This window comes from Castor canadensis, chromosome 19 (genome assembly GCF_047511655.1).
Source record: "Castor canadensis chromosome 19, mCasCan1.hap1v2, whole genome shotgun sequence".
Classification (NCBI taxonomy): domain Eukaryota; kingdom Metazoa; phylum Chordata; class Mammalia; order Rodentia; family Castoridae; genus Castor; species Castor canadensis.
The window spans coordinates 23,546,346-23,557,119 of record NC_133404.1 but is presented as its reverse complement, the minus strand read 5'-3'; the positions used below and the strand labels follow the sequence as shown (position 1 = coordinate 23,557,119).

At 42.7% G+C, this 10,774-nt stretch overlaps 1 long non-coding RNA gene across 18 annotated transcripts in view; it reads left to right on the top strand.

The window, feature by feature from the left end:
- The first annotated feature begins 775 nt into the window (after positions 1-775).
- LOC141419243 (uncharacterized) overlaps positions 776-10,774 on the top strand; it is a 157,198-nt gene continuing 147,199 nt past the window's right edge. For 12 of the 18 annotated variants that reach the window (XR_012444010.1, XR_012444011.1, XR_012444007.1 and 9 more), the window contains exons 1-2: positions 776-917; positions 5,871-5,995. This is a non-coding gene — a long non-coding RNA (uncharacterized lncRNA). Of the gene's footprint in view, positions 918-1,358; positions 1,689-5,870; positions 5,996-10,774 lie in introns of those variants that run through there. The other 6 variants (XR_012444013.1, XR_012444004.1, XR_012444020.1 and 3 more) reach the window with 4 other exon arrangements.

The window sequence follows — 10,774 nt, the reverse complement described above, 5'->3', positions numbered from 1 at the left end:
TATCCATTTGTGTCTTATCGCTCCACCTACAATGTAAAAATCCTTTGAAATCTAATTTTGACCTTCAGCCCTGATCAGAGAAAAGCAACAATGTGGTGATTGAAAAATGTGCGGATCCAGGAATCAGTCTGCCACTTCAAATCCTGTTTTGCAGGAATGCGAGGGAGGTGCTTCCAGATAAAGTGATCTCTGAATACTTAAGAGAACTGGTAGAGTCTCCGGTAGGGATTCATTAACTCTAACCTTTTGTCTTATGCAGAGCACAACCGGTGGGTAGTTGATGCTCTCGTGGTTTGCACAACATGCCTGGAGACCATCATTATTCTCATGAAGAACCGGGATAGGGGAGGGAAGTAGGAAGGGATGGGTACAGAGTTTGGAGCAGTTCTCCCACGCACGTTTGCGACAGAAACCTCACTTCAGTCGGCGTTCCCATTTGACGCATGTTATTCACCGGCCTCTCAGGACCGTTTCCCTGTAGCTCCGGCGGCTAGCACCTGGGCGCAGGTACGCGGGCGGGGTGCAGCGCGACGAGTGCGCGCCCCGGCTTGGGGCCGCCCCACTCCCGCTCCTCTAGACCCCCGCCACCCGCCCGCGGTCCCGCGCGGGCTGAGGTCACTGGAGCCGCAGGTGGCGGTCCGACCTCACCAGGGAGGGCGCGCCCCGCAGCGGGGGTGGCGCGGCGCTGGGAAGCCGCGGTGCGGGGTGGGCGGGGCCGATTGGAAGGAGCGGACGCACAGCCGCGGGGCGGAGGAGGGAGGGGCGCCGGGAGGAAGGGGCAGAGCCGGGAAAGCGCCCGGCCTGGGAGGAAGGGGAGGAGGCCGATGCTTCCCGGCGCGTTCCCGGCCAGCCCAAGTCACTTACTGGGGCCGAAGAACTCCCAGGGCCGTCCCGGAACTACCAAGCCACCGACCCAGGTAAGGACCGTCGCTGCGCGTCGGGACCGGGCCGCCCTCGTAACCTGGACCCGGCGGGGCCAGGCTTGGCACTAGAGGCCCTCGGTGGCGCAGCTCCCGGGGGCTCCGGTTCCCGCACGCCGGTCCCGTGGATGCCTCCCCAAATCCTGGGGCTGTGGGCGCCGCAGCCCGACGCCCCGAATCCCGGGCCTAGCGCAGCTGTACCCCCGGCCTGTGCCGCCCAAGTTCCCAACTCCCGCCCGACGCACCCCTGCCCGGCCTCCCTCCCGCACGCGGCGGAGCTCGGACGGGGAGGGACGCCTGGGGTTGTCCGGGTCGTGGTGGAAAGTGTTAGCCCTGCGCGGAGAAGGTGCGACCAGAGCGGAGCTCGGCTTTGCTTTGTGTCCTCCCCCCACCCCCCCACCCCCCCACCCCCCGCACCCTCCGTCCCCGAAGGAGGGAGACTGTGGGCAAGCGAAGCCGAAGCCCTTCTCAGGTTCTTGCAGACATGACTTTCGGGCTTTGTTCAGGAGCCAGGATTGCTACGTGGGCCGCGCCGCCCCGCACAGCCATACTGAATTGTGTGTTTTAAGCCTAACTGCATTCACTTCGTTTGCAACACACCGTGGGCGTGGAAAAGGATAAGAGTGAGTGCGGTTGTGGTGTGAGGAGCGTTTGTAAGCTGGGAACCTAACCGGCCGCTGTCACTTCCTCCCTGGAGTCTAAACGGTGTGGATCGTGATTGCCAATTCAATGCGGTGTGGGATGGGCACTGGCGTCTGGCTTCTCCTGGTTTGTCCGTTTAATGTGAAGTGGGGATGCTATGCGTGGACTGGGGGTGTGGAGGAGTCAATGTTTTGCCTCTTCTGGGTGGTTTTTCCTGTAAGGTGTATATCTCCAGCATCTCTCCAAGATTTTACTTTAGGAAGCAGGCTTTCAGCTGCCTCCCTCTAGCTGCCATCTTGGAATCTCCTGAGAATATCTTAAAAGCATAGAACTTGCAGGAATATTTAAAAAAATATTCTCATTCATCCTTTACCCTCTGGTACTAACTTTAATATTTTGGCACATGATTTATATTACAAATTTCTTTCATTTGCTTGGTTTTGAACTCATTACCACACACTTCCTACGCTGGCCTCTACCACTTGACCAGGTGAACCATGCCACCAGTCCTTTTTGTATTGGAGACTTTGAGGTAGACTCTGCTTTTACTCCAGGCTGGTCTGGACCCTCAATCCTCCTGATCTCTGATACCTAAATAGAAAGAACTGTAGATGTGAGCCACCAGTGCTGGCTTATTTTACCAACTTCACATTCTATTTCCCCTCCTGCTGTTTCTATCTCTCATTTTCTTCCTTCTATACTGTTTTATATAAATGTTTATTAGTTTCTTTTTCTTTCTGAACAAATTGAGAGAAACTTGAAGATGCAATTACAATAAAGTATTTCCTAAGAACAGAGCTAGACCTTTACAGACAGAAGCTTAGTCATGAATTAACATGTATAGTCATTTCATCTAATGTACAGTCCATAATTCACTTCCTTCACTTTCCCCAAGAATGTTCTTCATAGACTTATTTTCTTTCCAAAAGCTGATTTGAGACTGTAAATACAATCAGGTTCCCATATGCTTTAGCAAAAAAATCATATTTACCTTATGATGGCAGCTCAACCTTCCTTTCTCTTTCATGTGAATTGTGGTTGAATCATTTAGGCCAAATATAACGTAGCATCTAAAGACTGGGTTTATTTTTTATTTTTTTGTTTTTTTTATATTATTTAGAAACATCTATAAAGACTTTATTATAAGGGATAACTCAGAAAAGGAATCCTATTATGCACCATGCAAGATGAAAACACTGGTTTATGAGTAACTGTTGAGCAAATTAGGGAACCACAATTTTCTTTTCCTTATGGACTTCCCAAATCAAAACCGTCTTTTCAGGTTAAAATAAGATTCAAAACTTATTATTTTTTACTAGATTATAAAGATAATTATTATTTTTTTTTCATTTTTCTTTTATTATTCATATGTGCACACAAGGCTTGGTTCATTTCTCCCCCCTGCCCCCACCCCCTCCCTTACCACCCACTCCGCCCCCTCCTTCTCCCCCGCCTCAATACCCAGAAGAAACTATTTTGCCCTTATTTCTAATTTTGTTGTAGACAGAGTATAAGCAATAATAGGAAGGAACAAGGGTTTTTGCTGGTTGAGATAAGGATAGCTATACAGGGCATTGACTCACATTGATTTCCTGTGCGTGGGTGTTACCTTCTAGGTTAATTCTTTTTGATCTAACCTTTTCTCTAGTACCTGTTCCCCTTTTCCTATTGGCCTCAGTTGCTTTAAGGTATCTGCTTTAGTTTCTCTGCGTTAAGGGCAACAAATGCTAGCTAGTTTTTTAGGTGTCTTACCTATCCTCACCCCTTCCTTGTGTGCTCTCGCTTTTATCATGTGCTCATGGTCCAATCCCCTTGTTGTGTTTGCCCTTGATCTAATGTGCACATATGAGGGAGAACACACGATTTTTGGTCTTTTGGGCCAGGCTAACCTCACTCAGAATGATGTTCTCCAATTCCATCCATTTACCAGCGAATGATAACATTTTGTTCTTCTTCATGGCTGCACAAAATTCCATTGTGTATAGATACCACATTTTCTTAATCCATTCGTCAGTGCTGGGGCATCTTGGCTATTGTGAATAGTGCCGCAATAAACATGGATGTGCAGGTGCCTCTTGAGTAACAGTCTTTTGGGTATATCCCCAAGAGTGGTATTGCTGGATCAAATGGTAGATCGATGTCCAGCTTTTTAAGTAGCCTCCAAATTTTTTTCCAGAGTGGTTGTACTAGTCTACATTCCCACCAACAGTGTAAGAGGGTTCCTTTTTCCCCGCATCCTCGCCAACACCTGTTGTTGGTGGTGTTGCTGATGATGGCTATTCTAACAGGGGTGAGGTGGAATCTTAGTGTGGTTTTAATTTGCATTTCCTTTATTGCTAGAGATGGTGAGCATTTTTTCATGTGTTTTCTGGCCATTTGAATTTCTTCTTTTGAGAAAGTTCTTTTTAGTTCACGTGCCCATTTCTTTATTGGTTCATTAGTTTTGGGAGAATTTAGTTTTTTAAGTTCCCTGTATATTCTGGTTATCAGTCCTTTGTCTGATGTATAGTTGGCAAATATTTTCTCCCACTCTGTGGGTGTTCTCTTCAGTTTAGAGACCATTTCTTTTGATGAACAGAAGCTTTTTAGCTTTATGAGGTCCCATTTATCTATGCTATCTCTTAGTTGCTGTGCTGCTGGGGTTTCATTGAGAAAGTTCTTACCTATACCTACTAACTCCAGAGTATTTCCTACTCTTTCTTGTATCAACTTAAGAGTTTGGGGTCTGATATTAAGATCCTTGATCCATTTTGAGTTAATCTTGGTATAGGGTGATATACATGGATCTAGTTTCAGTTTTTTGCAGACTGCTAACCAGTTTTCCCAGCAGTTTTTGTTGAAGAGGCTGCTATTTCTCCATCGTATATTTTTAGCTCCTTTGTCAAAGATAAGTTGGTTATAGTTGTGTGGCTTCATATCTGGATCGTCTATTCTGTTCCACTGTTCTTCATGTCTGTTTTTGTGCCAGTACCATGCTGTTTTTATTGTTATTGCTTTGTAATATAGTTTGAAGTCAGGTATTGTGATACCTCCTGCATTGTTGTTTTGACTGAGTATTGCCTTGGCTATTCGTGGCCTCTTTAATGAACATTGATGCAAAAATCCTCAACAAAATAATGGCAAACCGAATTCAGCAACACATCAGAAAGATTATTCACCACGACCAAGTAGGCTTCATCCCAGGGATGCAGGGGTGGTTCAACATACGAAAATCAATAAACGTAGTAAACCACATTAACAGAAGCAAAGACAAAAACCACTTGATCATCTCAATAGATGCAGAAAAAGCCTTTGATAAGATCCAACATCATTTCATGATAAAAGCTCTGAGAAAACTAGGAATAGAAGGAAAGTTCCTCAACATTATAAAAGCTATATATGACAAACCTACAGCCAGTATTATACTTAAAGGAGAAAAATTAAAACCATTTCCTCTAAAATCAGGAACCAGACAAGGATGCCCACTATCTCCACTCCTATTCAACATAGTACTAGAATTCCTAGCCAGAGCAATTAGGCAAGAAGAAGGAATAAAAGGAATACAAATAGGTAAAGAAACTGTCAAAATATCCCTATTTGCAGATGACATGATCCTATACATTAAAGACCCAAAAAACTCTACTCAGAAGCTTCTAGACATCATCAATAGCTATAGCAAGGTAGCAGGATATAAAATCAACATAGAAAAATCATTTGCATTTCTATACACTTAACAATGAGCAAACAGAAAAAGAATATATGGAAACAATTCCATTTACAATAGCCTCAAACAAAATCAAATACTTTGGTGTAAACCTAACAAAAGATGTGAAAGACCTCTACAACGAAAACTATACACTTCTGAAGAAAGAGATTGAGGAAGACTATAGAAAGTGGAGAGATCTCCCATGCTCATGGATTGGTAGAATCAACATAGTAAAAATGTCGATACTCCCCAAAGTAATCTACATGTTTAATGCAATTCCCATCAAAATTCCAATGACATTCATTAAAGAGATTGAAAAATCTACTGTTAAATTTATATGGAGACTGGGTTTAAATGACATCTTTTTCATTGGGATAGTAGAGGTTGTACTGTATTTTCCTGAAATGATGTTACAGCTCTGCAGTCTCAGTCCACTCAATGACAGGGACATTGGAGAGAAACATTATTGCACAATTTCATCGCTGTGTAGACACCATATTGTGTACGTAAGTAAAGTGGGATGTCATAAATTGCTACAAACCTTGACTGCATGGTATGAAGGGAGCTAAATGTGATTGGTAAGCATCATTCTCAGTGAGAGAAAACGAATTTTTATTTTGCAGGTGGCATTTTGATACATTTCCCATCCTTGTCTCAAACTCCTGGACTCAAGAGATCCTCCTGCCTGAATATGGAGATGGGCCTTCAGGATCTAGCCACATTTCCAGGCACAATGTGTATATATCAGGTACATTAGTGTTATGGTGAGCAATACCTGAAAAAACAACTTAAAAGTAGAAACATTTTTATTAGTATACATTAGTTGTACAGGGGGATTCATTGTGACATTTCTGAATATTCTTACATTGTACATTGGTTAGATTTATCTCATCCCTCTCTCTCTTTCATCCCCATCTACCCTATTTAAACAATTGCAAAAGGTGAAGGAAAGAAAATTTTATTTTGCTTCGTGTTTTCAGTCCATGATTGTTTGGTTCCCTGTATTTGATCTGGTTACCAAGAATCCTACAGGATAAAGTTGAGCTTGGTGTTAGAAATATAATAAACAATTCAAATGAACAAACACATTCCAGATGCTCACTGGACCCAATATTCAGTGCCAATCACAGACACAGCCAGAAGAATGAAATGACCTCAGTTCTACTCACCAGTTCAGTGAGTCTAGGTGGAAAAGCCCAAAGCAAAGGGTCAGTGAAATTCTTCAGGGAAGAGCAAATTTTGTGAGGCAGTCAATGAGAGACCCTGTGGGAGGAACCACCTGAGATAGAAGGTAGGTAATTTAAATAGGGGGCATATTTGATGAACCCAAATTCATTCAGTTCTACTGAGTTCAAGGCTCTTAAAAAAGATTTGAAAACATTGATTAGAGACATGCCTTCTCTAAAAAGTCTCAGGCAAAAAGAAGTTTTGGTGTTGCAACAATCTGAGAGTTGCAGGATCACAGTTGGAAGGGAACCTGGGACAAATATTTCCTGAGAGGACTTCAGCAAAATAAACAGGAAAATATACTAGAGGCAGGTGCTGTTACCTCTGGAGCCTCTCACCCATCCCCTTTTTTACACTGAATTTTTTTCAAGATAAGTTCTTGTATCTATTTCTTTGAAACTGGCTTCAAACCACAATCCTCCTGAGTAACTTGGATTATAGCTGTGAGTAGCCACAGTGGACGTACAGACAGAGTGTGGTGTGTTGCACGCAGCCATGGCAGTGTTCGTTTTCAAGGGTCAGAAGCAGACAAGGACCACTATGACTTAGCGCAATTGGTAGCAGTGGAGGGGAAGGCAGAGTGCCGAGTTTGGGCAGTCACGGGTTGCTTCCTGCAACCTGCGCATCAGCTTGCTATCTCTGTCTCCATTTTGTATCTGTCTTTGCTCTAAGCCATTCTCTTTACGCTCACTTTATGATCACCTTGGATTCCAAAAAGGACAAATCTTATAATATCTTTATGATAATGAACTGGAGATGCCTGGAGCTGCCATCCTCCTAGTGAAGACAGTTATCCCAAGAACCCTCTCAAACAAGAGCCAGATTGCTCCCTCCAGGTGGTAATTTTCCAAAACTGGACCAGACTACCTGCTTGACCAAGATTGTGGGATCCACCAGTCATGAACCCACCAGACCACCTGCCTTACCAAGGCTTCTCCACCAGTGACAACTGCACCTGTGACTGGCACTGTTTAACTGTGCATACGTTTTTTCCCTGCCCCCAGTTCTCTTGTCTATTTAAACCTATATAGAGCTCATGTCTGTACCCTGAAGATGGCTAAAGATGGTCTGAGTGCTTACTCTGCCTCTTCTCATGGCATGTCCTGAGCCATGTAATAAATCTCCTTTCTCTGCATTCACCATGCCTCCTTATTTGGCATTTAAGGGCCGGTGGCTAGACCTGGCATATGGAATCTCAGAAGTTTTGGCCTAGGGTCCAAAAGTCTGGTTTCAATCTTAGGGAGGGTGCATTACATGTCCACATGGCACTGGGGTGTGATGCATGGTTATGGAGTGTAGGTTTAAGCTGAGGTTCATGGAAGAGTTTGGGGTGATGGTGTGGTGGGAGTGGGTAGGTAGATCTGACTTACTGCATTGTTTGCTGCAGCAGTTTTTTTGAGGTGAGTGGTAGAAGTGGTTCAGGGTTCATGTCCAGAGGCCATGGTCCCAGATGGAATGTGGGGTGTCAGAAGAGGCAGTGACAGGGTGCTGGGGGATGGTATGTTGGCAGGAGAGGTGGGTGTTTTGTTCTGTAGTTATCTGGAGTGGCAGGGATAGAGGGATGAAGACTTTGGTGTGTGGGGGGAGGGGTCAGAAGTGGGAATGGGTATTAGGAGATTTTAAAGATTTGTCCCCATGCCTGGGATAAAGTGTGGTCCCCAAAATGATTTGTTCAGCTTAGTTGGCTATTTACTGCTGTCACAATCCTTGCTTTGGTGTCTGTTGGGTAGGATAGTGAAGTCTGTAAAAGTTGTTTTTAGTCATCCCTTCAGAGTTGTGCCAGGTGAGGTCACAGTGGCTATGCTTTCTTGTGTTGGTTATCCTGGTTTTCATGGTAAAGCCTGAAAGGTATGTCAAGAACACAATAGGACCTGGCCAATACAGACACCTTTTTGAGGTTTCCCAAAGGTGGCTGCTATTACTTGAGAGGCAACAAAGGTACTTCTGCTGGGGCAGGTCACGCTGTCCTTATAATATAGAAGGTTGCAGGGTTTGTCCAAGTTGTTTGCACAGTTCCTTCCTGATGGCAGATCATTTCCTCTGGGCCACGTGGTGAGTTTCTAGTAAGTGGCATAAAGTAGATGTCTCTTTTCTTTAGGGTTGGGAGGAGTTTTCCATATGTCACCTTGAATGGGGAAGGGGTTCAGTTGCAAATCAGGCACCCTATTGCATGAAATTTCTTCATCACTGAACCTGATGTTTATATGGAATAGCAGAAAAATACAACTTCCATGTCTGTGTGTTTACACATTCCTAGAAAAATTTGGATGTCATTATATTATTTCTCACGTGAATATACTGTATCCTGATCAGAGAATTCTATTCTATTGCCCCCTCTTTTCCCTATCTTCATATCCCCTTATTTTCAATAACTTTTACTAGCTTTCATTATGCAGTCTTCATACACAGACAGGGTTTGATACTATTTACACCCATTCATTATCTTTACCTGTATCTCCTCCCCTTTGTTCTCCCCAGACAGTCACACAAGTACAGTGGTGTTTTATGTATATAACATCTTGACACTGCGTGTGTCAACTTTGTTCTTTTGAACCTGGCTTTCTTAAGATGATATTTCCATCCATTTTCTTGCTATTGCCATATGTCCTCCATCTTTATTGCTGAATAACTACTAAATTGTTTGTATGTATATAACATATATAAACATATATTATCACATTTACATATATTTACCATACATGTGTGTACATATATTACGTGTGTGTGATGGGTTATGTATACAATATATATCTATTTGTGATATAGATCACATACACATTTTCCTCCATCATTGAGCATTCCACCATTAGACCATCCCTTGGCCTGGAACATAATACTAGCTCGGGTCTCTCCTCTCCTTATGAAGCCATCTTCTGTATTTCATCTGCCAAGAACACTGTTTGACTGTTGAAACCAGCATCCCTGCTTTCTTGTTCGTAGCATTTCAGGAAACCAGTTTTTGATCAATCTGGATACCTGCCAGTGTTTCTGGACTTAACGTTATCCAGTAGAGGAAAGATACCTTACATCTCATGGTGAAAGGTCTCTTGCCAGTCAGTGGCTCTATAAACTGTAGTGTCTCATAAGTTGGCCAGTGTATTTATTAAAAAGTATAGATTTAATTGGTACATGCTGGAATTTAGTTAAAGTATCATACTGGATTAAATTTGTCATCCGTATGCTCCTTGAATCATAATGACCTGGTGCAATCTGATTTCTTTTTTCTTTTTTTTGGCTATAGTAGGGTTTGAATACAGGGGGCTTCTTGCTTGCGACAAGGGCACTCTACCACTTGAGCCAGCATGATTTCTCATCTTAATTGTGTGCTAGGAAGGGGTAATGCAGTTTTTCGAAGGTAGAGACTATGTCTAGTAATGTTTTTCATGCCTGTTTGTGTTCTGTTTCCCATACGAAGTCTTAATTTTCTTGTGTCTTTCCTATTAATATCATGTTTAAATAATTATGTGTTGTTTCCAGTAACTAAATAAAACTCTCAGCCTTGGTATTCTTCATAAGTTTGCAAAAACATATCTGACATATCTATTATATATAGTAATTCCCATTACAATCAGTATTTTATGGATAACTTCTTTTACACAGAGTAATGCATCTAGGAGTTTAGAAGATACCTTGTTTAAATTTTAATAATGTACTGTTAATATTTATGTTCCACTAGCTTTTACACCTGTACACATTGGACAATTATATTCATTAAATCTGTCAGGTATGATTATATATTTCTTTAAGTAGTTCCATAATCTTGTGTATAGCTCTTTTATGTCTGCATTTAAAAAAACATTTTTTCTCATGGAGTTGGTGATATTTTCATATATCTTTACATAGTACCTTGGTTTGTTTTATCCCTATCAGCAGTCTTTCTGATACCCTGCCCCCTATTTAAAATGATTTCTATAGGTTTCAGTGTTTTATCTTCATGTTATATACAGTACATCGGCTGTATTCACCCTGCTTTACCCTCTGTGTTCACTTTCCCCCTCCCACTAGTACCACTGCCCTAACAGGGCCTGTTTTACATTCCTGTCCTTCACTGCTTAAGTATATGTTTATTGTTCAAAGGGGTTTTGCCTTGGTGTTTCACCTGTGAATATGTTGTAGTTTAGTCAGTCTAACCTTATCTGTTATTCTTCCTTATCCTTTCTCCCTGCCCTATTTTATTTAACAGCTTTCAGTGCATATGATTGTGCCTTCATTATAAACCAAGCTGATGCATTTCAATGTTATTCACTCTGTATCATTCTCTTTTCCTCTCCCTCCTCCTCCTAATCTCCTCATACAATCC